The sequence below is a fragment of the Apteryx rowi genome, unplaced genomic scaffold (assembly GCF_003343035.1).
Source record: "Apteryx rowi isolate R43461 unplaced genomic scaffold, aptRow1 scaffold_914, whole genome shotgun sequence".
Lineage (NCBI taxonomy): Eukaryota > Metazoa > Chordata > Aves > Apterygiformes > Apterygidae > Apteryx > Apteryx rowi.
In genome coordinates, this window is record NW_020451221.1 from 190843 (window position 1) to 217615 (window position 26773).

Genomic DNA, 26773 nt, shown 5'->3' on the forward strand with positions numbered 1-26773 from the left:
GCAAGTGTAACTGGAGTTTTTCAGGTGTTTAAATCTGAGCCACAAATCTGGAAGGAGTTGCAATCTTTCTTCCATTGAAATCAAACTTTTCCACCCAGGCTGGTCACCAGTTGCAAGGTCTTCTGAAGCATGGGCATGGGGAAGTTTCTATTTTCTCAGCCCTTTTCTAAGTCACTCTGGAGTAGGTGCATACAAAAGTAGCACATAGAAATCACATGTGGACAGGAGAAGCTCTACTAAATGCCATGGACTTACATCTGGTAAGTATGTAAGTAAGTAAGTAAGTAAGTAAGGCATTATAGACTGAATACCATTATTTGCTGTCTTTCCTGTAGAAAGGAAGAGTGTCCTATTGCTGGCAGCTTGCAGTATTCTTGCTCTTTCATTAAAATATCTTTTTAAAACAGACCATGGACCTGAGTTCCTGTGCACAGTCTGAGTAATGAGGTTTTGCACAAGATGGGAGTAGAGGCAGAGGAGGGCTAGAACAGCAACCTGATATGGTTGCTGGGATCATGCTCCCTATCCTTTGCACTTGAAGGAGTTGCTCGGCAGAGCTCTCCCTCCCTTTCAGCACTACATGTTAGCAACCTGGGAATCTTTCTGGCACCAGAAGAATCTGCATTTGCTGTGCAAGGCTCCAAAGGGCCTTCCTTTGTACTGACGTTTTTGGCTCTTAATATTTAGACTTAATATCTTTAGGAAGTTTCAATACAAAATATATTGGATCAGGAATGTCTTCAACCTGAACAGGTATTTCCTACATCCATGTGACCAGGAGCAAGGCCATTCCACAACTGGAAGTTGAAGAAATTGATTCTACTGTACTCTTTGTGTTTATATCATCTTCAGGAATGAATGACACAAGTCTCAGGAGAATGTTATATATCAGCCTTTCTCATAGACTTAAAAGGAACTCCTCTGAGGTTCAAAATTTTCACTTGCATTCTCCAAATATTATATTCACCTATATTTCACCTATATTCTCYAAATAGCTCTGCCATTTCCATATTGCTTTACAGGTTAGGAGTTCCCTCTACAGTAGCTGGTTTGGAAAGGTTTGTTTCTGACACATTCCACATGTGTGTCTAAACTTCCAAGTGTTTGTCTGAACTAAATTAAACATTTGATGTATTTCAGTCAGTCACCATTATCTTTTATATCCTTCATTTTCACATGGAAATGAGATATATTTATCCAAAGAAAGGATAGCATTGTTTGTCACCATGATGATAAACCTGGCTAGATAATGACTCATAGGAGTGAGGATGGGGCATATTTTTCCCACAATGGTAATATAATGTTTTTCTTCGAGTACAGTGAGGCACCCACTGAGATACTTCCAAAAAAAGCCCCAGCTGCTTTGACAAAAGAGAGGAAAAAAAACAAAAAACACCAGACCTTCAAGTACAGGGTGAATAAACAAGCAGTACAAATAAGGGAAGAAATAAGAAGTAATTGCCAGACCCTCAATCCTAATGTGTACTGTCTCCACAGGGTCCCATATGTGGCCTCAGAAATTATTTCTTCTGTCTTGGTTTGTTTCTAAAATACAGGCCACGTACAGAGAGTTTTCCAGCGCCCAAATTAATGTATGGAATACTGCAGTGGTAAAAGAAACTATGCTAGCAATGCATATGTAAATTTTTTTCTGTCTTTGAACTCTGTTTATACATTGCTCTGGAGCTCAGCTGCTAGTATTTAGCACCAGTATAGTCCTTGCTTACAGAATTTAGCACCCAGGGGAAAAAAAGGGGATTTCCTTTTCTTAGCAAGAAATTTCAATGAGAGGGGGAAAAGGACTGCTGTTGTTGAACTTTCCTCATGCATAACTTTTTTCATTGCCTGTGATATGTCCATGTCTGCAGCTAGAAACAAAAGTGATAGATTTCAGTGATCCAAGGTGATACTATTATAAAGGAAATATCAAAAATGCTGTGATTCAACATACACTTTCCTTGTAAAGGAAAGCCAGCATGAAAATATTTCTGCATCTGAGATCAATAAAAATGTCCCAATTTTCAAATAAATATTCTCATGCACTTGTCAAGAGAAGTAGTACAAAACTGCATTGCTCAAATGTCATTGCTTTTTGGAGAAGCAAATTTTTCTAACACCCAGATCAGTGTAGTGTGGATTCTTAATCAATTCATACTGAAATACTTTGAAGTTCTTAGACAAAAGCCAGCTGGTGGAAGTGTGTTGTAAAAAGAACTAGTTGAATTATTCATTGCGAATAATCCGTATTACAAATTTACCCTCCCACTGCCCCACCTCCTTTTCAGGAGTTGTCTGCAAYGCAGTCCTCATCTCTGTGAGTGCTTGGCAAATGGTTTATATTGATGCATATTTGTATGGTTCCAAGAGCTGCTGGATCTCCTGAAAACTATTATTTAAGTTAATTATATTTCCTGACTTAAAGTGTAAGAATACAACACCATCTAGTAAATCATTCTAAGTATTATTTCTGTATACTGATGGGATGATTGAAACTTCTTAACCTAGGGAGTTATGAACAGAGACATTTATTTGGTTGTCTTTGTGAAAAGAATTGATGTATGATTACATTTTCTGGTATGCATTTTGCTCTCATAAATGTAGACAGTGACCTGAAGTGGCTAAGTGAGAAACATAGTCACCCTAGGCTCTTCCTGTAACTGAGATATTGGCACTCCCAGAGGTTGATTCAGGTCCTATAGCAATTGTTGCTCTTCAGAGGTGCCTGCTTCTCCCGTTTGTGAGACTAGGAGTCTAAAGCGACTGTGAACACCAGGTTGAAGAGCAAAGTCTGGGTCTAGATTAGATTGGCTGGATGGAAGTCAGCATTAAGAGATATAGGAGAATATTCAGCTCAGTTAAATTCAGATTACCTCCTTTCTAAGGTTACCTTTATAGTCAGTAAAGAAAAATAAGTCCTTCTAGGGAGAAACCCATTTCACCTGAATAGACATATGAAATAGCTAGATGACTTATACCCTAAAGTGTTTATTTCTCAAAGGTTCTTGGGATGGGAGCTTAAATAACAAGCCCAGATGTGTGTAGCTATACCAAGAATATCTGCATTCAGTTAGACTAATCTCACCCACAAATACCACCAGCGCAGATTAGCACTGATGAACATTACTGGTGACAACTCTTTTATTGTTGTTGGAAAGGCATCACCTTTTTCTTTGACAAATGAGAAATATGAGTCTTCAGTGTCACTGGTACTTATGAAGTGCACTGAAGTGTTCAATGACTCCAAATTCCTTTTCAGAGTATCACCCCCCCAAAATTGTGAAGAAATATAACATTACTTACTTGTTCTGCAGTTGGATTACATCAGGAAACCACTTATACTTTTCTTACTAAATAAGTCTACAAAGAGTCATCTTTATTAGCCTAACAAAATAAAGGCCAAATGGATACTTCATACCTCTATAAATACAACAGAAGGGTCATGAAATATTTAAGTGATAAGATTTTTGGATATGAACTTCCTGTTAATAAATTTACCTCGGAAATTAAGAAGGTTCTAGACAACAAAGGACTAAAAAACCTTGTGAAACAGCCTTGCAAGAGTTCATTGGTGATAAGAAAAAGATGGAGCTTGATAGGTTTATGAACAATATTATGTGATATTGGGTCTATTTCAGTGGAAACTGGGCTTTTGATGACCTTTCTAATCCAGTGTTATTGTTAAAGCCATTGTTAACTCTTAGAATCAATGACTGTCAGAAATTTGAGCAGATTAAAACACTGCTTTATCCATTTGAGAACTCATATTGATTCTATTCAGTATATGCTGCTTCAGTAGTGAGCTAGCTAGATGAGCTAGCTAACTGAGGAGTTAGCTAGTAGTGAGCTAGCTAACTGTCTGTCATGTAAAGGAATAACTTTCATATGGACACATATCTGAGTCACTTCTGTGCAGTGAAGCATGCAATTTACTAGAAGTGCTCATTCCAGTTTTTCAGGAATTACATCTTCCTTTGGCTTATCAGCATCTACTATTCCATTCTTTTTCACTCTTATGTATTCAGAGAGGCAAGAAAATGCTGGCTAATCTAAAATGGATCTCAGAAAACCATATTCACATTCTAAAAGATATCTATATATCTTCAGAGACACCTGATTAAAATTGTTGATTGATGCAGGAGAAACAAGTACATAAATGACTTAAAATATTAATACCATTCATTGTTTGGAGGCAAGACTGAAGTATGACTTTAAGTGACTACAGGTGGGACTAAATTAGTCCTTCCCTCCTCCACCTAGCTCAGGTGCAAAGCCAGAGGTAGAGGAAGGAAAAGAGGGGAAGAGGAAATAGTGTGTTATCTTTATAATCCCTCTTTAATCCTGAAATTGGTTGGAATATGGCCTTAGATCTTCTTTTACCAAATACAGCAGCTGTACAGAATGCAGGTCAGTAGTCTGAGATAACTGAGACCTGGACTTACTCTTGCACTGATGGTCCCATAAGAAGTTGGGGTGGTGAGCACAAGTTTTGCCAGCTTTGGGTTGTGCAGGGATTCTCTGTCATCAGTCTCATCTGATAGTGTTAGACAGTCCTGTTGAGAGATTTGTGTTGGTGTTTCCCATGTGAAGCAGTCCTGATGAGGCCTGTGTCCTCTGATACAGATGATGTCTTACCATAGTGAAGGATATGCACCATCCTTGGTTATGCCTCTTGTTTAAACTTGTCCTTGACTTCCTTGAAATAAATGGAGATGTGAAAATACACTAGGGGTGGCTTGCTAAACACTGTGGCCAGTTCAGACCTGCCAAAACTTAACCTCAGACTCGGGATTCCTAGCTATCGGGACAATAGTGTTGCTAGGACTGGGAGATCGCAAAAAGCACAGAATGTTCCATCTCACAAATATGTTGGAAAAGATACAAAATAAGTAAGTTTCCTAATATCCTGATCTCCATCTAGCTGAATTTTATTGATGTTTAACAGCTCCATTTTTCCTCACTGTTTGCTGACACCAAGGATAAATTAGTGTACGTTAGGAGTAAAATGCACCAAAATCTGAACAGTTGGTATTATGTCTACTTGATGCTAGTACAGAGGAAAAGGTATGCAGGTGATAATCTGACCAGCTGTTCTTCAAAAGTCTGAACAATGCTTTTCTTTTGGGGGTTTCCTAAGAAAACACTATCTAGTACATTTGTCCTACTGTAACTTTTAGATAGGGTGATAAAGAAGTGAAAAAGGTAGAGATCAAGCTGTTTTCAGAAATGAGGCAGTCAGCACTGGTATTTGCGGCTGGATTGAAATTAGGGGAGCTATGGGTCAGCACTGATCTTAGGGAGTCATTGTTCCTCACAGAGAATATAGTGAAAATGTGCCCCCAGCTTGCGCAGTGGCTAGGTGTGAAGGGAGGATGGAGGCTAAGGTTTTGCTTTCCTTTTGATCATCTGAGATCTGCTTACATGGATGAGGACAGTAGTTCTAACAGGGTCAGTCTTAATCTTGCCCAGTGGAAAACATACTTTCACTAACAGGGAGAATTTTCCTATTTTGCTGCTGTAGGCGCAAGGCATCTTTGTTAGAGCCTTGTGGTTTGAGTTTTCCCTGGAAGCCTGTCTCCACCAGTAATAGGGGAAGACATAATATGTATTATCCTGCACTGAAGTCTTGTCTGATGTATATAAGTATGGGAATAACTTTCAAATATCTGATTTAAAAAATAGAATCCTTTCATTTTCTAAATACATATCTTCTGTATCTGGTCTGACAGCTTAAACAACAGCTATTTTCTTTTTTGTCTTAGAGAAATACTACTCCAGTGCACTGGATGCACGTTCACAAAGAATCACACAGAAAAGATGATGAGACAGTCCAGGGAAAGGGGAAAAGTTACAGGTGAAGTTATGAGAGGAACTTCTAGAGCAAAGAAATATGTAGAGGCAAAAAAAAAAAAAATTTATTTGTTTTCTTTATCAAAGAACATTATTTATATCTTCTCCTAGTCACAGACAGCAAAACAGAGTAAAATAGTCAATAATATTATATTGTTATAAACTGCTTCCTGTTTCATCATGATGGAAAGGCAAGAAGGAGATCAGGACACGCTAAGTACTGTATATGCAGTGCAGGCTGTATTGCATGTCCCCATTGCAGCCCTGGGTGGTACAAGGCTCTCTGTAAGAGGGAGCTGCRCTTAGGGTAGAAGGTCCTGCACTTCAGAAACTGTTGTAACAGCTGTGGCTCTCTATAGAGAACTTAAGGTGACAGTGTTTTTTTTTTTTTTTTTAATCTTCTCTATCAATCTAGATGTTTTGCACAGACAGTATTGCCAAGGCCATATGTTCTAAAATCCTAGAAAAGCTTTTGGAAAACAAAAACAAAACAAGATTGCAGAGAGGAGAGAGAGAGACACTCAGTTTGGAAACATATAAACATTTGGTTCTGAAGCATTTAAACTTCAGAGTGGTTTTCAAGCTCTGCTTTGCTATTACAAGAACTAGCAACTTTTTAGGGTTTCCTTTTCTTTTCCCCCCTCAGACGATCACAGAAGATCAGGTTTAAGAAGCATATACATATAGTGGGATGTGTGCCAAAGTTCAATGACTGGCAACAATGTGGTGAGAAAATGATATTCTAAAGAATGTATGTGACCTAAATACAAGGTTTATCAGATCTCCAAATAAATACCCTGAATATCTGCATTTTGCTTCCAAATGTCTCCAGGTGCAAAAGAGCCAATCTTAGTGTCTTTCTCTTTTCCCAGATAGATTACATGGTGTCTGCTGATGCATTTGTTCATTTCTTTCATTAGATTTCTGTGGTGTCTGCTCCCTTGCTGTATTATTTCCTTTCTTGCTGCATTCACAAAATTGTTTTTCACTCTTCTGCTCCCCTCACAATCTCTTGCACAAACAAATCAGCTCTTTCTTCTGTTTCTTTTTTCTGCTGAATATTTTATAGCTCTCTGTTCCTCTTTCATTTGTACTTTTAACATATAAAAAATAATCTGGATTAAGTCTGTCAGTCCGACATGGAGAGTAGGAAAAATCAGAAATCCTCATTGATCTGGTTAAAAATCATTTGTTGACAGTATTGTTCCTAACAGGATGTGATTGAATGAATTTAGGATGAAAAAAACAAAAACAAAAACTGGTCACTGTGAGCTATTCTGAAAAAAGGAAGTAGGAAACAAAAGCAAGATATGTCAAGACACACAGATAAAAGGCAAGACTATCCACAACGTTATTTGTATTCTTTTTCTTTACATTGAATTTAGAGATTAAAAGTTGCTTTCTAAATGTATATATTGTGCCTGCATTATTCAGTTGTTTCATTGGATTGATTTACTTTATAGATGTGCTTTGTAAAAAGATTTAAGAAAAGAATATACTATTACACTTTAATTTGAACAGAACACTTGAGAAATCATTGTGAAATGAGGTAAAGATAACAGGAAGAAGAAGAGAATTACTTGGCACTGGTCTGGGCCGGTAAAATATGCAATTTCATTGATTGGCCTACGAGGTACTATGAAGGAAAAAAACAAATTTAGCTAAAACCCCCGTGTACCCGTACACACCATTTCATTTCTTAGTGGTATTGAGCTGTATTATGCTATCTACCTTATATCTTTTTAATTTTAGTGAGAATATGAAGCATATGACATCTCATAATAGTGGTAATGACTGATAGATCTCTGAAAGATTGCTAAGAAACTAATTGCATTCTTGAGCTGAGACGCCTGATCAGCTGAGATGCATGTGGGATTTGAAAAAGTGATAAAAGACTGAAACGAACCTTACATTGTGTCTTTTAGATTGTTCCATCTTGTGTTGCAAATGCCAAATATTGGTAATCCACCAGGAAATATCCCATCATTTACTGGAAGACCTTAAGCTCTGTACTCTTCTGTTTAGTCCCTAATATTCTCTCAATGTGAATTTTAAAGCAACTGTACAGTCTCTGGCAACACGTAGTTGTGCATAGTTTAAGGATCAGTGTGAGACTGAGATTCACAACTGCAAGTCCTGCTCTAGATATGGGTGACTTTTGACTGCTGCAGACAGGATTTTTTTTTCTCCCCCTCCCCCCCCTTCCCCAAACCATGAGTATCTGTCATGGTGGTGTTGTCTTCTTATTCAGTAGCCTCATGCAGGGATTTTCTCAGGTACTTGCAGCAGGGGCAGCTGCAGCAAGTCTAGTTTTTTTAAGCCTGGAAAGGAGAAGGTGTATTTTCAGCTTCACCTGCATTTCTTTTGATGAGTTAAATGCAAAAGGAATTAGATGTCCCCTCTAGAACACAGATCTGGTGGGATAATGCCTGTAAGATTTAACACTAGATTTTGTCCTTTTTATTTATTTATTTATTTATTTTGCTCTCACCAGAAATCTGATTCAGTTTTCCCTTTACTCTGTATGGGGTTCAAATCTACATCTTTAATTTAACAGAAGAGAGAAAAACAGGCAATGCAAATAAATAAGTCAATAACTTGCCACTTGAAGTCAGTTCTCAGGAGCAGATGGGCGCATTTCAGCAGCTGGCTCTTGCTGCACTGAAGACTTTAAAATTAAAGAGGTGAGGTCTGGGACAACATGTTAGTCCTGAGAATGTTGACATCAGTGATACTCCACTCAAACAAACAGATTAAGGTATAGTCCTCCTGATACTATATGCTGATCTGCGGCTTCTTCTGTGTAGTTGTGCACTTTCTTTTTTGGGGGGGGGGGTGAAATGACTACCTAAAAAAATAAAATAAAATAAAATCCTACTGAAAATACCAAGAAATCCTAGTTAAACGCTAGTTGCAACAAACATAATTTTTGACAATCACTCTGTGTAACAGCATTCCAGGGATTAAAGGAAAATGAGAGGAAGATGGTATAAGAATTCAAATATATTTGTTCAATAAAGTCATTAAAGGCAAATGTTAATACTCTCAAGATGAAAAAAAAACGTGAGTCTTTCACATAAACCAAAGATATTTGTAGTTCCTTCTAATTCAGTTAAAGGCTAATCTCTTTTAAATCCTCATTCTTGTCCATTCTTTACTGAGGCAGTAAAATCTGATTATTAACAAAAGTGATGGAGTGCTCTGGCAACCAGCTGCTGCAGCTTCATGTCAAGTGTAAGAGGAACTGATTGGAATGGCTCTGAGGAATACGCAGAGAAACTCTTGCTAGCATGAACACCTGACAGTATTCAAAGAGCTGCTCAGAAAGACAGATGGTTAAAGGAAAACTCTACTGTAGTCACGTAACGACAAAGAGGAAGCCTAATAAGAAAATGTCTGAAGTCATCCAGATGGGGGGTGGAGAAAATGAACTGCATTCAAATGGAAATATTGGGAGCAAGTGATTTTCTAACAAACAACCTTCTTCGAGCTAATGCAACCGGAGTCAGCTGGGCTCTCCTGAGGAGAAAGGGTAATGAGTCCCCTCAGCGAGGTGGGGCAAAATGGAAAAGTTCAAATGGAGGTTATTGCAACTCTTTGACATGCCAGCCTCAGCCGTGGCCTGCGTTTGAGAAGTACACAGCTCAGTGCGGAAAGAAGAGATGCAAAGGTTGCCCGAAGCTGCTTTGATCTTCAGCTGGCCAAGTGACCCCATCCTGTCCTTCAGCACATGAAGCTCTCCAGGATCAAATCCGGCAATTTTTTCGTACTGGCTACTGGGACAAACTGAAACCAGCAGTCAGTGCTGTCTACAAGCAGACACTTCCCAGCTCCCCCTCTGGACTTGCCCCTCCTCTGCCACAGCAGTGCTCTTCTCCTGGGCTCCAAGGAGCTGGCGGTGGCAATGTGGGCAATAAGGGCACGTTAGATCCCTGGTGACAATAAAACACTGCAGTGCGGGTGGAGGGGAGAGCAATAGCTGTATGATGTTTCCCCCTTGGCGATCCGTGGAAAAAACGAAAAGTTCAAATGGAGGCTGCTTCATGGCCTTTTTCTTCATCGGGCCAGCTCAGAGTTAGCGTAAACTACAAAATCCTTTTACTCCAAGTAATGGTTTGATCCCATCTCTACAGGCCCCAAACCGATGGGGCTGAACTAGAGGATAAAATTTCCTTTAGCTCATTGATCCATTGAGAGTTTTACCTGCCAAAGAATGAGAAACTCCAGTTATTCTTTCACAGGGATCTGTACCGTTATGCTGTTTTGATATGAAACAGGTCATAAATATGTAGGACTGCCAAAACTTTACTATAGAAACACTCCTGATTTCTCTCAATGGAGCTTACTTTCCTAAATGAGAGCCTTATAATCACTATTATATGAGCAGAAAGATCAAACTCTGACATTGCTACATAGCATAGAATGACACTGTAGAGGTAAATAACAGTGTAAGCAGTTATTAATTTTCATCATTACATTAGCTGTAATATTTTATATGTCACATTAAATATGCACAAAGTTTGCTGAAAATTTAAATTCAAAATTTAACATCAGAGTACCATATTTTTTGTCTCTGCAATTTTTGGAGCATGGAGATTGCTAATTCAGTCTTGCATCTATTTTGATAGCAGAGAGGCTCATTCATGCCTGTCTTGAATTTAAATTTAGATTGCTTATATGTGTTCATATTTTTAATTTATATTATTATATCCATTCCTGCTCTATTCTCTGTTCATTAGGGATCTCTGAACATCAGCTCGAAGAAGTTCTTTTAAATGAATCACATGCCCTTTGCAAGAGCTCTTTGAATGACATATGTAATTATCAACGATTAACAAGATGCTAATTATACCTTCAAATTATAATCCTACTGAGCAAAATAAAAAATCCTTTATGGAAGAAAAAATTGTTAAAGACACAACACTATATTAAACCAAATGACAAAAAGTTTGGCAACTTCCAACAGTATAAATCAAACAAACTGCTGAACACATCACACAGCTTGCCAGAATGGCTCTCTGCCAGCTAGCTTTTCATTGCATATTCAATAAGCTGGGGGGGAGGAAAAGTGAAGGAGGAAGTGGATTTAACTGACATATCACTGCTCAATCAATAAACAAAAGTCAGAAAAGTTGTAATTGTTTAAAGTTCGCAAAGTGTGTTATCTTACAGTCAAGTCAAATTCACAGTGCCTGAAAGGTTTGTAGCTACTTTTTTAAGAACTTTGGTAAGTTCTACATTTGCAAGAGAAACATCAGGTAAAAGTCACCTTGCCAAGGTAATGACTTGGACCTGATCTTGTAAATGCTCACCATGGAGAAATTCAGATTTTTTTTTCCCTGATAAGTTTCATTGATCCTCTTGGATCTTTRTCTGCACACAAAAAATGGAAATCTTTGTAAAAGTCGAGCAACTGTGGCACCAGAAGCAAAACTCTACCTTCACATGCTCTCAATTTTTACAGATTGTATTGACTTGTGGTATAATTTAGCCTAAGTATGTTGCTGCTCAGGGCATTCTGTACAAATAATTTCCCTAAAGATGTGTTTAGTTCTGGTATCAAACTAAAGTGATCTTGCTCATAGTACTGAAATTTTGATGAAAAGGATAACAACAAAACAGGGCCCTGAATGTGTTGAAAACCTTAAAAAAAAATTTATTTTCTTTAAAAGAGTGTCCCTACCACAGGGTAAAACAGAGCTTTCAGATATCATGATAGTTTTGTGAGATGCCTTTTCTTTGTACTGCTTGTATGGTAAAAGGCAGGATATAAGTCAAGAACAAAAGGTTGGCAGCAATTTCTCCAAATAAGGTAGAATTATCAATGGTCTACACAGAAATAATGTCTATACTCTGCTTTCCTTGTAATCTGGAGGAAGAAAATAAAGGCTAAAAAAAAGATGCTGGAATGTGATGATATCAGCCCTCTGTTGTTTGAATCATTATTTCTGCTGCAAACGTGTAGTGAGACAAAGGAAAGGTTTATTTTTTTCTGTTGATAAATTATGAAAAGTTTATAAACTTTAGTAGGAATGGTTTGCATTCACTCATTTAGGTGTTTTAGGTGCTCTGGTTGGCCAAAGTAGTGGTTGGGATGCATGCCATGTGGCTTCCGGAACTCTTTTCAGGTCATGAAGAGTGATCTGCAAACGCTCCAAGTGAACCCTCCAAGTGAACCCTTTGCAAGCATTTGAAAGCCTGGAATTCACACATGGCTGATTTGCCAACCTCTACAAAAGGCTCATTAATAACGTAATTTGTTTCTAATGAGTACCTGAACCAGCTGAGGTTTTGAAATCTAGAAATTCTTGGAAGTTCTTATTCTGTTCTTCATTGTACAAAGGTGACTTTCAAGACAAAGGGGAAATTCCTTAATTTTTTAGCTCCTTAAGAAAAAAATTGCCTCCTTTTCTACCATGAAAAGTATGCATTAAGTTTTTTTGTGTAATAAGAATAAGTACTGAAGTGGAAACTACTTAGAATTGACTTTAGAAGGCTTACATCATCAGTAAAGCAATGGGAAATTTGATGACTGTATTTGTCATATGCCATCTGTATTTAGCTATTCTCCACGTATCTTATCTAAACAAGGAAAGGGAAGACATTGTTTAATTGAGACCTGATACTACAGTCCTTTAAAAGTCATTAATTACTTGCTTGTCTATGAGAATATAGAGAAAAGCAGACTCATAATTAATCTAGATTTAAATTTCCAAGAAAAGAGGCAACCTGATCTGCCAGAATTGTATGCAGCACAGTAAAAAAGCATCCTACTTACCTGTAATCTTTCTTGGGACTTGAAGAGGTTGATGACTGATGATTGGCTAATAGACTTTTTTCTACACTACCTCACACAGTAATTTCCATTTCTCCAAGACATCTTTAAATTCTAGGCTCCTCAGATCACTGCACAGACCACTATAGTTCTCCAAAGCATACTAACTTTAYGTCTTTGCTGCTTTGACACAACTTTTTATTTCTACTTTTTAAGTTAGAGAATTAATCTATTCTGATGTGGTATGCCCAGACTGATAAGATAGGATACTAGATTGCTACTGCTAGACAGACCTGTACTTTTTGAATTTTCCAGGATGCATTTTCCAGGATGTATACACAAATACATTTATGTTGAGTAGACTCCCCCCCCCAAAAAAAAAAAACAAAAACAAAAACCCATAATTCATTTATAAACTGGTAAGCAAAGGAAGTGCCCCAGCTTGACTTGCAGGAATCTGCCTTTAGGCATGTTAGAAAGACCAAATTCAGAATAGTGTGGAGTTACAGCAATAGCATCCTGTCCACGGAGGAGGACATGTAATACCAAGTAGCAGGAAGCTCCTGCATCATCAGCCTTGGTAGGAAAAGAATGACTTTACCTTCTAGGCAGAAAAAGTTAATGTATGAGGATTTTGAGTTTTTTTATGAAGAAAAAATGCTTTCCAGAAAAGGAAGTAATTCCACGTTTTCTGACAGCAAGGAAGTGCTCTCAGCTCCTTACTCTCTGCTTAAAGAGTTACTTCAAGAAGAGTTATCAAGAACAGGGTGTGGAGAGTAGCACATTCACTATACAGAAGGATATAAATAACCCTTTCAGGAGGAAGAAGAGGAGATATATAGAAGTAAAAAGTACAAATAATCTAAAAGATCAACTAATAAAGAAAAATAACAAATTTTTCAACTACTATAATAAGTTTCTTCATAAATACTTAATACAGAAAAAGGAACTGCGGATCTCTTGCCCCAGAAGGAAATTGAATTAGTGTAAAGAAAGAAAAAACCTTGAGCCATTTAAGTGACTACAAAACAACTGGCAGAAAGGATGAAAATATAGATAAATATGAAATAATAATTGGGCAAGGCACATATCAATAAAAATATTAGGCAGAAAAATTAAGAAAAGGAATGAGAGATCGTTTTGTTTAAAAACAAACAAAAAAGCAAAAAAAAAAAAAAGAAGGAAAAAAAAACACCTTGAAAAACTCCATCTGCTAACAGAAATAAAAATTAGATTACCAGGAAGATTCAGAGAGATAATGTGAAATAATAGTATAAGCTGACACGGCACTGGTTATACTGTATAAAATCACAGGCCACAATGCAGCAAAGCACTTAAACATGTGCTGTGCAGTTTCCTATAATGGTGTGTGGTAAATTGAAGACATTTTTCTCCCTGTTTTAAAGTACATTCTGCTTTAAGTCACCAATGGCTTTTCTCACAAACTTAGTGCTGGGCCTACTGTGGACATGTGTCCTTTCAAAGATTTTTTTGTAAATGTGTGATCATGACCTGATGAAGAGTTAATAAGGAAATTTATGAATGTTATTTTATTTTCAGGGGTAGATGTACTGAATAAGCTCCCTTAGCCTGCTAGGAATATATATGGAATTGTGAGTTTAGGCGATAGTAAGGCACTTTTAGACAGAGGCAACTCTATGAATGGCAAAGCAATAAAGAATATGTCACAGAATCACAGAATGGTTGAGGTTGGAAGGGACTTCTGGAGATCACCTAGTCCAACCCCCCTGCTCAAGCAGGGTCACCTAGAGCACGTTGCACAGGATTGTGTCCAGATGGCTTTTGAATATCTCCAGAGAAGGAGACTCCACCACCTCTCGGGGCAACCTGTTCCAGTGCTCTGTCACCCTCACAGTGAAAAAGTTTTTCCTCATGTTCAGATGGAAGATGTATCAGATTTCCTGCTGGAAAGCAGTTTTGTAGAGAAGGACCTGGGGGGTTCTGGTGACCAACAAAGTGAACATGTGCCAGCAATGTGTCCCTGTGGCACAGAAGACCAACAGCCTTTTGGGCTGCATTAGGAAGAGCATCATCAGCAGGTCAAGGGAGGTGATCCTTCCCCTCTACTCAGCCCTGGTGAGGCCACACCTGGAGTGCTGGGTCCAGTGCTGGGCTTCCCAGTGTGAGAGAGACATGGAACTGCTGGAGCAAGTCCAGTGAAGGGCCACAAAGATCATAAAGGGACTGGAGCATCTTCTGTCATAGGAGGAAAGGCTGAGAGATCTGGGACTATTTAGCCTGGAGAAGAGAAAGCTCAAAAGGGATCTGATCAATGTGTATAAATATCTGAAGGGAGGGAGTAAAGAAGACAGAGCCAGACTCTTAGTGGTATCTAGAGAAAGGAGGAGAGGCAATGGACACAAATGAAATATAGCAAATTCCATTTAAAGGTAAGAAAAAAATCTTTTTACTGTGAGGGTAGTCAAATGCAGGAATAGGTTGCCCAGAGAGGCGGGGGAGTCTCCATCCTTGGAGATATTCTTGTCCACCTGGACAAGATGCTGAGCAACCTGCTGTAGCTGACCCTGTTCAAGCAAGGGGGGATTGACTAAATGATTTCCAGAGGTGCCTGCCAACCCCAACTGTCCTGTGATTCTGTGTGATTCTGAAATGGAAATGAGAGAGACTTAAAGAGGACAGAGTCCTATTAGGTCAGGTTGTCTTTGCATGTCTATGTAAGTATGTTCATGTAAAGGGTAATCAACTATAAAAAACTTTCACAATTTTCTTGCTTTTGTGGAGTCTTTCCATTCACACAGCTGTGGGCTGAGAGGCTTTAGAAATTGGTTCAGCCAGTTTTCATATGTCTGAATGAGCAGATATCTGCTTGTAGTGGGTTGGGTAGATTGAATTTCTTTTCAGACATTGTAATCACAAAACTACCATGAAAATTAATAGTATGTCATTGTTAATCTCAAAAAGAAAGAGGAAAAATACATAATCACAGCAGGAGAAAGAAAAAAAAAGAAAGAAAAGAAAAATCATAGCCTTACATGAGAAGTCCAGTAGTGCAGATGAATGACAGAAAGAACCATGCTGTTCTTTTTGGCTCACAGTAACCCTTTCTGCTGGTTAGAAAAAGACAGGAGAAAGACTGAGTTTGTGATACTTTAAAGCCCTTACAAATGACTAATCCACCTACCAGCCTTATCAAGACAGAGAATGAGGTGCACCTTCTTTAATGTCAGCTCCCAAGAACTATACACAAACAAGGAAAGCTTTATTCATGTAAAGGGAATATATTCGTAATTTAAGATAACAAATAAAGAGGAATCCAGTAATTTTGGAATCAATCTATTTAACCTCTTTTCCCCAGTATCAAAATGTACTTTCAAAGCAGTTCTTTCACCACACCTTATTATCTCCCCATTGAACACTTTTCACAGGCAGGAGATGGACAATTTTAGTTTTTCAGCGTTGTCTTCAGTGTGGTCTGAAGCTTCTGGGTGCTGCCTGCTGGTACTACTCCCTAAACTAGCCTAATGAATGATACTAAATTGCTTGGTAAGCCATACTCAACCGAGCCAATTCCATTCTCCTTTGTGTCATACCTGACTGTAGATTTCTGTATTTTATCTTCTTTGGCTCTCACCGGAAAAATGATATATTTGTGAGTATTTGGCAATTAATAACCGCTTGGATCTTTCCTTCTCCATTGAAACTCAGCGTTATCTCCTTCCCCTCAATATCCTCCTACCACCAAATCATGTTTCTTCCTGTTTACAGAGACTGCTTAGGTTACATGCTAGGACTCGTAGGCAGCTTACGCAAAGGAAGCTCTGTCTGATATCRCATTTCCATTCACAGCAGACACCTCTTTCTCCTGTGGTTTGAACCAGAGTTTGGGGAATGCTTAGGTGGAAGCTGCTTCAGCTCCTCCCTGAAATCCTACAGCAGGATTAAGTACCTAGTTCTCTTAGGCTAATTTCTGTAAACACTTATGTATCTGTCTAACACTATGTGAGTAGTTCCACTGAGACTCATAAAATCACTCATAGGAATAAAGTTAAGTGATGGAGGATCAGGGTGTGATGTAGAACAGGAGGGTATTCAACAGTTGTTTAGATCCTCTGATCTAGAGGGGACGGGTKTCAGGTTATGCCTCTTCTCAGTGGCCTGGTGAACTGCTTTTTCTTTTCTAGCATTGTATGCATGTCAATTCCTCAATTATGACTGCAGAGACAGGTGCTGAATTAAATATAGAATATTTTCTTTTTACACTTAGAGTTATATTAAATAGGTTGCAAAAAASAATTACTGAAGCTAAGCTGAACTCAGTAGCTATCTGTTTTATTTAGGGAAGTAACTAGTAAATTTAAAATAAAAAAAAATGAAATAGGTACTAATTTTCTTATTTTTGAATGAATGAATGAATGAATTTCAGCCTCAGACAAAGAAATGGTACATTGGAAATGAGCCAGACTACTTAGTCATATGAAATTCTGAAGAAACTGCTGTATAAATCTGCTGCTAGTTGAACCAGGAAAATGTGTTGACCACATAGGAATCAGATATCAATTATCTCCATATGTAAACACTACATGTAACATTCTTCTGCCTCAATGTCTTTTTCTCTCCCTTGGCAAACAATATTTAGACTGGCTACTTATTAATTTCCATATACATATAAATACTAATATACACACATATCATTCTCTATGTATGTATGTAGTGTATGTATAGCATTAGTCAGACATGCTTGGACTTCTAGTTCAGTGGTGCCATTTTCATCTTATAACGTTTACTGTGTTATCTTCATCAATGTATACGATTTTGGCCTGATATATAGATAACACACAATCATGAGAAAACATGAAAATTTATTCCACTTTAAACTCCAGGTCAAGTGGTATAAGGAAGAAAGCGGTATTATACAATATCCTTGCACAAAAGAAATTGTAAGTCTAGCAGTAACTAAGGAGCTGAATTTTTTGAAAAAGTATAGAAAGTTTGGAAAATTGGTAATGAACAATGATGTTATAAAGAATAACAAATAAGAAGAAAGGAAAGACATAAATAACATAGATAAGGGTAATATATATCTTAGAGTACGAGCAGTATTATACAGCTATTGGCATCAATTTAAATTATTTCTGAAATGTCCAGCATGATAAAAAAAGTTTAATATACTGGAATACTGAAAAAAATAGAAGCAGACTGTTAAATAAACTTTGAAATGTACATATACACTCATAGACTCATCTGCTTTACTAAGAAACATCCTTTCATCTCTAACATAAAATACCTATGTAGTTCCTCAAATTTCTCAAAATGGTATTAAAAGATACCCACTTTGAAGTTTTCCCTTGCCAAGTGAAGACAGCTAACAACTTAGCCACCAAAAAAGATAAACATGAGGTCAGAACAAAGACTGTACTTTTTTTTTTTTGAAGCACTGGATATGAGGCTTGCATGGAGTTGTATGTTGAAATTAAAGGGATTTTATTATTAAACTGAGGGTGCTGAAAATAGCAATGGGTACTGTAATGTTTAGGTGGTAAGATGTGTAAACTGAGGTTGGTTAATGCTGGCTCCACTAGTGGTTTCCTTGATTTGAAATGATTGTGCTGATGGGAAGTGCACTTGAGCAACCTAACTGTAAATGAAGACTTTTGGGGGTTTGGGGATTTCCTTAGCTTATTTTTCTTTTTTTTTAAGGCTAAAGAAAAGTATTTCTCATCTCTCAACTTTTAAGCTCCTACTTACCACATGAAGTCCTCCTCTATGCTCACTGCACTCCTTCCCCTTTTACTTTAAGTTACATCCATTTSCATTCTTTGTCTTTAGTAATTTTCCTTCGCTTCACTCAGATATCTGGAGAGATACCATTCCTCCCTATTGCCACCCTTTGGCTTTCTCCATGTAATTTCTACTTGCTAAAAGTGCTCAAAGCTCCCCGTGATCTTTTCTTATTGTCTCCATTCTACCACTAAATAGGTAGCAACATCCGGATTTGTATGTAGAGCTGGGTTTTTTGAGTGTCATGGGCAGGATGAGAAAGAAGCCTGAAAAAAGGAGGAGTGTGGAAAGTGGAGCATGGTAATGGGCACAGACCTTAACCTGTAGGAAACTAAGCGGCTGTAGGAAAAGTTTCATCTGTGGAAAATGGCACTGCTACTTTCCAGTTAATAATAAATAAATAAATATATAAATATATATATATACACACACACATATCACACAGGAAAACAAAAGATCGTATATTTAATATTAATTTAATATTATTTAATATTTCATCCCACTACAACACCATCCAGTGGAGGGCACCAGCTAGGGTGAAGAAATCCCAAGCAGAATACTATTAGAATATTGATCACAAAACATCCATTCAAATCTTCAGAGAAAGACAGTCAGTATTTTGCTCATCAAAGTCATTTTGCAGCAATACTTTATTACTCTTACTTCAGTTACAGCTGGGCCTAGTAGCCTCAGTCTATCAAGGCTTAATATTTAATTACTTAAATATTGTTTATGTTGTTAAAATGTCTGTTGTTATATTAACTCAAAAAACAGAACAAAAATTTTTTTGGGGGGTTGTTTTAGTCTGTCATGTCAATACAAATGTAAGATATTTTAAAGCTGTTTATACTTGATATTATTTTTGGTATCAGCGAGCTGTCTTCATTCTGAGTGAGGTTTATACTATAATCCTAAGTACTTTAAAAATATGCTAGTGGAAGTTAGCTGGCAGACTGTGCAACATCATCTACTATTAAAATACAATGTAATATGCTATTCAGAATAATTTTATTCTTAACAAAATGTCTTGAGAAGGCTTATTCATATTTTGGGCTAGAAACGTCATTAAAAATATATTCAAATGTATACAGCAAAGCTATTATCGGAGTTCAGAGACTTAAGCAGTTCTTGCTGAGTCAAGCATTCCTGGAAAGGAGGCTGATCCTGAAAACACATCCAACATTCAAATATAGCTGCACCAGCAGGTACCTCTATAATTAAAGTCTCTTCATTCTTCAGTCAGTATCCCTGTCAATCTCTTTAAGTTCTGCTGCTGTAATCATAAACAAGAGAAAACAAGTAAGTATTTAAAGTTAGTTTTTCTTGCAGTAAACAAGAGGAGCAGAATAAACCTCATCTAAAGTTGAAAGCTACCAACTCATGGAATGTGAGTTAGTTAAACTTACTATATATTTTCTCCACTTTCACAGACAGAAATAGGTCAAAATAAAAAAAATGTGCTGTAAGCCTCCCAGAGAAATAGTCCATCATGAAGCATAAAAGAAAAAAACAAGACACATCTTTGTGCTCTATACATGCACATCCCATTTATAAGCCAGAGATTTCTGTCTGAATTCTAGGCAGGAGTTTTACAGCTGTCCTGACCATTTATTTTTATTATTATTATTTTTTTTTAATGAGGAAAATGTATATTAGCCTCAGTGCTTCCAGACATACCATTGATCAAAGATTAACATATGTACAGAGATCAGGAATGCTATAATTATTTCCTTTGGAGACCTTAGGGATAATATGACTGGACAGGACATTTACATTCCTAGCCAAACATACCCAAACATAGGTCAAGTTAAATGAAGTTTGAATTTCAAGAGCCATAAAATAGCCTGTTCAGCAATAAGTGGGGGGAAAAAGAAAAAGTGTCTAAGTAATCCTATACTGTTATTAAATTAAAAAAAAAAAAGTGTTTAAGTAATGTTTAGGTTGTGACATGAACTGACAAAAGCCAGAAAATTCAACATTACGCTGACACCTCATGCCTTGCTCATGGCTTAGTGAAGAGAAGGAGAAATAGATATTACAGCATGAACTGAAGACAGTATCAGCATCAGTTTTGAATTTCCTGACTTTCTGTCAGCTTGCATCACTACGTTAGTGTTATTTAAACATAAGTTTCCTTACAGTTTAATTTTAGGGAAAGACAGACATTGCGAAGCAAACACACTCATTCTGCCCCAGAGACCAGAATCATTTTTACAACTGCTTTTGCAGATAAAATGGTATTTAAGTGATTTCAAAAAGTGTATTATTTTCTAGTAAATATATTTTTTCTGTAGTAATTTCTTAGTTATTATTACAAATATTGTTTGTGGAATTTACTTCTTATGGCCACTTATAATTTATCAGGTAAATACACATTTTGGTGCAGGATCAAATTTTCTGTATTTGCATTATTTATGCATTAGTTTATAACTGTTCCTGAAGAAGTGATATTGCCCACTTATGTAAATCTTTATTACTTCTTGAATTTATAGGCCTTATTGACCACAACCTATTGTGCTAATCCATCTGTCACACATACCTGTTAAGCCACAGTGAAGCTGTGTAACAAAAATTCCAAAGAAATTTAATAAAGCAACTTGTTCATTCCCGTTTTGTTCTTCAACCAGCTTCCACCCACCAAATGCCTACACTYGCTATTCTAAGCTCTAAATGAAATGTTTTTAACAAGCATGAGCTTTATTTAGTCATATGGGAAAAAAATTCATATTTCACATAATCTACATGATGTTTTAACATCTCCCAGAATTTAAGAAAGCCAAGAAATTACTTCCCCTCCCTTTCAAAGCATCAAGTAGAAAGCCACACAGTTTGTAGGCTAACTACATTGTGCACAGATACAAGAAGTTTCTTCTGTCCTCCTAGAAAAGATCCTGCATGCTACCATCATACATCTCTGCTGCATTTTTCTTCCCATGTTCCAGCAACTCTTTAGTAAGGTCTGTATGAGCAGACTAAAGAGGGGCAGGGTGTTTGCTCGAGCAATGAGCCGGGCTTTTAGCATGACCCTGATGCTCTTCTTGTTCAGGTGCATCTAGCATTATCTCAGACATTCCTGGGCACAGTTTGGAGAACAGAGTGGGCCTGGGATCATTCCCAGTGGGCATTTTGGGGGTGGCCAGCCTGTTTTTTGAGAGAAAACAATTTAGTTGTATGGATGCAAGCTGTACTGTGGAATCTGGCCTCAGAGAGAGAGAATGGTGTATCCTAGTTAGTAGTATAGATGTAGCCTATATGTGCTCTCTCCATATAATTTTCCCTTCTTTACCTCAAACATCCACATGTGAAAAACAATTTCCAAGAAAGTCTCACAGGAGATTTTCTCAATTTTCCTGTTACCAAATCTGAATACCCTAATCTCTGTCTTTATAGAAATATATAGACTCATAGAATCACAGAATACTGTAGGTTGGAAGACACCTTGGGATGTCATCTGGTCTAACCCGGCTCAAAGAAAGCCAATTCTGAAGTCACATTAGGCTGCTCAGGACCTTGTCATGATATTTTCTTTGTATGTTGATCTTACAAAAAGAAATTATTTTATTCTGTTTGAAAATATCTAGACAAATCTCACTACCAAAGAGTAAACACTACATGATGAATCCTTTTGCTTCAGAATAGACTAGCAACTTCACAGAAAGAACTACATATGTCTGAAAAATTCAGTTAGAGGAAAAAGTGCAAAACCACCCAACAGTGCATCACATAAGGACCAGAAAATAACATGCCTGAATTTACTTGGTGTGATAGACAGCTCTCTCTGAACTCTTCAAAAAGCACTGAGTGCCTCAAGATAGAAAGGGAGGGCAGAGGTCTCAATCTCCGTTCTTCCTTCATACAGTCAATGCCTCTGGYGTGGGGGACCAATGACGTCCTATGATGTGATGACACAAGACGTGTCCCTCTACCAAGGAGAAGCATGGGAAGTATGCCAGGTGCTCAGAAGCAAAATGCTTATTGGAGTTGTTCCTGGGTGATACCGTAAAGACAAAAATTGTCCCCCAAATTGTCTAATGCAATTCAAAATTCCATCATGACATTGATATAAAATATAGAATTGATCAAACATTTTTCCTCAAAACCAAAAATATGCCCATATTTGAAAACATATATTTTAATGACAGATGTGAATTTTAGTTTTATAAAGGCTTCCCCCGTCCCCGTCCCCCCTCCCCCCCCCCCCCCCCCCCCCAGGAAAATATTATTTTCCAATCACAAAAGGTATTGAATAGAGTGGAAAGAATGTTTAGCTTACTCAAGCTCTTTGTATCATAGAAAAGAACAGTGTTAAAGAGAAAAAAATAGTTTTTCTCTATATGTACTTTCTCCTGGATCATCCATCCAGGATGATATGCCTCAAAATGTATGCCTCAGAATGTATGCCTCAGAATTCCTGAGACTTTTTATTTACAGAAACAGGTGCTGAGAAGCTAATGGGACTCATGTAAACCCAGTTGTATACAGTATCATAAAATTAGGCAGATATTAGAAAATATTTAAATGATAATATTTATAAAATGAAGTATACTGAGGATGCCACTAAATGCAATCACATTCAAAAACACAAATAATATCTTTTTACTTTCCCACACAACCTCCAGCATGCTAGTAGCAGAATATTTCACAATCTCTGGCTTTTCTTTTTTGCAGTTGGTCCCAGCAGAAGCACTTTGATTGGTATGTAGTTTGGGTATTCGTTGTTTCTTGTAAACATTTTATTGTTGAGCAGCAAGGTTGAAGAAATTAGCTCTTAATTTGAATCAGAAAGGAGTTTAGATGATCAGATTCTTCTACCTCTTAGAACAAGAGATTTCAAAGCTTATGAAAAAGCTCATGGGGACTTCATGGGACTCACAAAACTGATCCTGTTAATTCTGTGTGTGTGTGTGTGCACATGTGTGTGTGTGTGCATGTGTGCGCACGCATGTGTACACGTGCCTGCATGTGTGTGGACTGGGGGATGAACCAGTTTCCCAGAACCAATACTACCAAGGTAACCAGTCCTGAATGCTTAGATACTTGTCCTACATGACTGAAATGATGATGGGTTGATGGTACTGGTTTGCTTGTTTTCCAGTAAGACTATTTGAACATCCAGAGGCAAAAAGAAAATAAAACAAATAAAAAGGTATAGATGCTGAAGATCAGTTCAAAAGTCTGAGGACAAATTCTTTTCATGGGAGAGGAGACTACAGAAGAGGCAAGCTTACCCAGCCTGCTGCTGTTCTGCTACAGTTACTATTGCAGTTTAGTTTGGACCAGTCTTATCCGGCTGCTCTTCATCCAGCTGCTGATTTGGATGAGTCAAAGAGGAAGACAGGAGTAACTGTATATTTACAGTAGAATTAAGTAATGTAAAGTGGCTTCTCCAGAACTGGCTATCATCACGTTGACATTGGCTAAACATTCAGTGAGGCCAAAATGGGCAATATTTGATAATCTGTAGGTGTTACACAACAGAAACTGGAAACAGCTGAAACATCTTCATTGCAAAATCAGTCCAGCACCACTGGTCTCCCTGCCCTTCCAGCATTTCAGCAAGGAACAAAAGTGATAAAAGTGCTTGCCTATTTGGGGAAATTTATCATGAAAATTGAGTATGGTCATTATATCAAACTCTTGAGATAGTCACTAGATGGGCAGTGTGTTTACTTCATAGAGTATACAGGTTTTACCTCCTAAACATTTCACTGGGTAAATGCAAAACAATTCTAAATGTTTCTAGCAACTTCTTTAATGTTTTAGTAAATTTTTTGATAATCTCTTTGGTTTTCTGTTATTTATCATAACACCACATAATCAATCGCCACGCTGTATTATAATTGGCAGTTATTTTCAGAGAAATTACATATTTCCTGATTATTACCAGTTATTCTCCATTTACAGCTTGCAAAAACACTAATGGATTCATCTTAACAACGTTTAGAAAGCTGAGAGTGAAGAGTTTAGTCCCACTGAGGCACAGAGGCTCTCACAATGGTCAGTGAGGATTTTCCCATTCCCATTTCTAGACTCAGTGCAGACAAACAAGCTATAGTATATTTAAAACTGGAGGCCACAGATTTATTAAATCCGATGGAAGAATTACCCTCAAACTACTAATGCAGCAGCTCCCATGAAAAAATTTTCCGGCTGCCAGCTTCTCCAAATCTCAGGATGAAATGTGAGGGCTACAGCTCCTCTGTATCCTGAAACTGTCCAGGAACATTTCTTTCTCTTCCTCTCTCCAGAAAAGAGAACAGATAAAAGGAGAAGGATGGCTCTGTACTGCATGACCCTTGGAGTCATCCATTATTAATTTGTAATGTCATCTTCTAGTCTCATGCTTAAAAAGTCTACAAAGTTCTAAGGATTTTAAATAAAACTGCATTCACCATTTGAACTAACAGCTTAAATTAATTTAAACACCAAGCAAAATAGAAGGAAAATGAAAGCAGTTTCTAAATTATGGTCCTAAGGGAAATCCAGAGTCAGGACAAAAGATAACCTCACATCAGAGATATGGAAAAGACTTTAAGAGTATCCTAGAATATGACTATGCTCTTCTGTTATCCCTGCTGCTTCCCTCCCAGCAAGATCAGGAACAGATGAAACAAACTCCAGGGTGAAACGTATCCTTGCCTTGCTCACCACAAAGTTGTAAAAGGAAGGAAAAAGGATGAGAAGATAAAGAACCATCTTTTATGCCACAGTACACCTAGAAGAGTAAAGAGGAGTCAAGGAATCACGTACCAATTTGCGCTGGTTCAGATAACCTCCTGCCCATTTTGGAGAGGGGTATTTCTATTACTCCTAATCCCACAAATGCACCCTGACTAGCTAGCAGAGTGCCCGTACACTCAGCAAGGTAACATTAGTTATGGAGCTGCTTATGTGTTTCAAGGAAAGCACTTGCTGCAATTCCTTGCTGAATCAGGCCCATGGTAAACTGGCGCTTATCTGSAGTTGCTGTTCCTTCTGGCATATTGTTTCAATTCCTCCTTCAAAAAAGAGAGGGAGAAACAAGTGGCTCCCTGCTGGATAAGTAACAGATCTACTCTGTCAGAAAGACTGTCTCAGACCTCACAGACAGAGCCAGTCTGGGACATTCTGCAAACTTTCCTAGACACTATCCAAAATACATGGTGCCCCGTTTTTCAAATATCACACCATTTATCTGTGCTTTCTGGAAACATTTCAGACAGACACACAACATACCAAGATGATTGCTACAAAATGGAATATTCCTTCTTCCTATCTAAATGAAAAATGATGGCAGCTCTTTCTTTGGAGCAAAATTAATGCTCACCAGCACACACATGCAGGAAGATCAAGTCAAAGCTCAGTTTACAAAGTGAGTGCAAACATGGGAGTTTTGCATGAGGAAGGAAAGGAGAATGGAGCTGATATTTGGCCAATGTTCACTTCTAGAATTAGGCCTGCAATTTTACATGCATATGTAATTTTTCACGTTATTTTTCTATGCTTCAACTGTCAAGACATTTTTGGAGGCTACTTTGAGAAATGTAACCTACAGAACAGAATGCATGAAATGGAGCACAAAAGGGAAAGTTTCATGTATACTTAGGCTAACTTCTAATTTTTTTACCAGACTTCATTCTCGTTACTGTACATTGAAAATTTGTATATTAAGGCAGGGAATATTTCAGTAATGTGTCAAGAATTTTGCTTAATTGGGATACAATTAAACAAACAAGCTTACTTTCAGCAACTGAATACCAAATGCTCAGAATACTTTGTGTAAGTAGAACTTAGGAAAAGGCCCTGTTATTAATAAATGCAACCACCACGCACTTCAGTTTGGAAGAAATTCACAAGCTATCCAGCCTTTGGACAAACTTAGTAATGGAAAAACCTTATGTGAAAGTTCTACAAACACTTTTCCCTTATATTCATTTTATTAATTTATTTATTTGTGAAACAAGATATCATATTGGAACTTAATAATTTATTTCTCATTCAAGTAAAAAAATATATATATATTTTAAACAGACTGCTACCTTATTTTTAATTGTTACAACTAGAAAATGATTAAAACTAAAGTAAAACACATGGAGAGGGTGTGGAAGAGCTTTCACAGTGCTTAGCTCAGGTGTATAAGAGGGGACTCTGGTATCCTTAAGCCTTTTACATAGTCAGTGGAGAAAAAGAGAGAAACTCTTCCCAGGGAGTGCTTCAGAAGAAGGATTAATTTTAGTGTTCTGAATTACTCTCTGTCAAAGACCCTTAAAGAAATTCAGAGAAGGTCAGCAAGGGTGAGAAATGCTCAAGGAATGAGTAAATAAGCTAGGACTCTTCAACATGGAAACAACTGGCTGAGGTGTGAATATGGCAGAGGCCTATGAAATCTTGGGTAACATGAGGAGGGTGAAG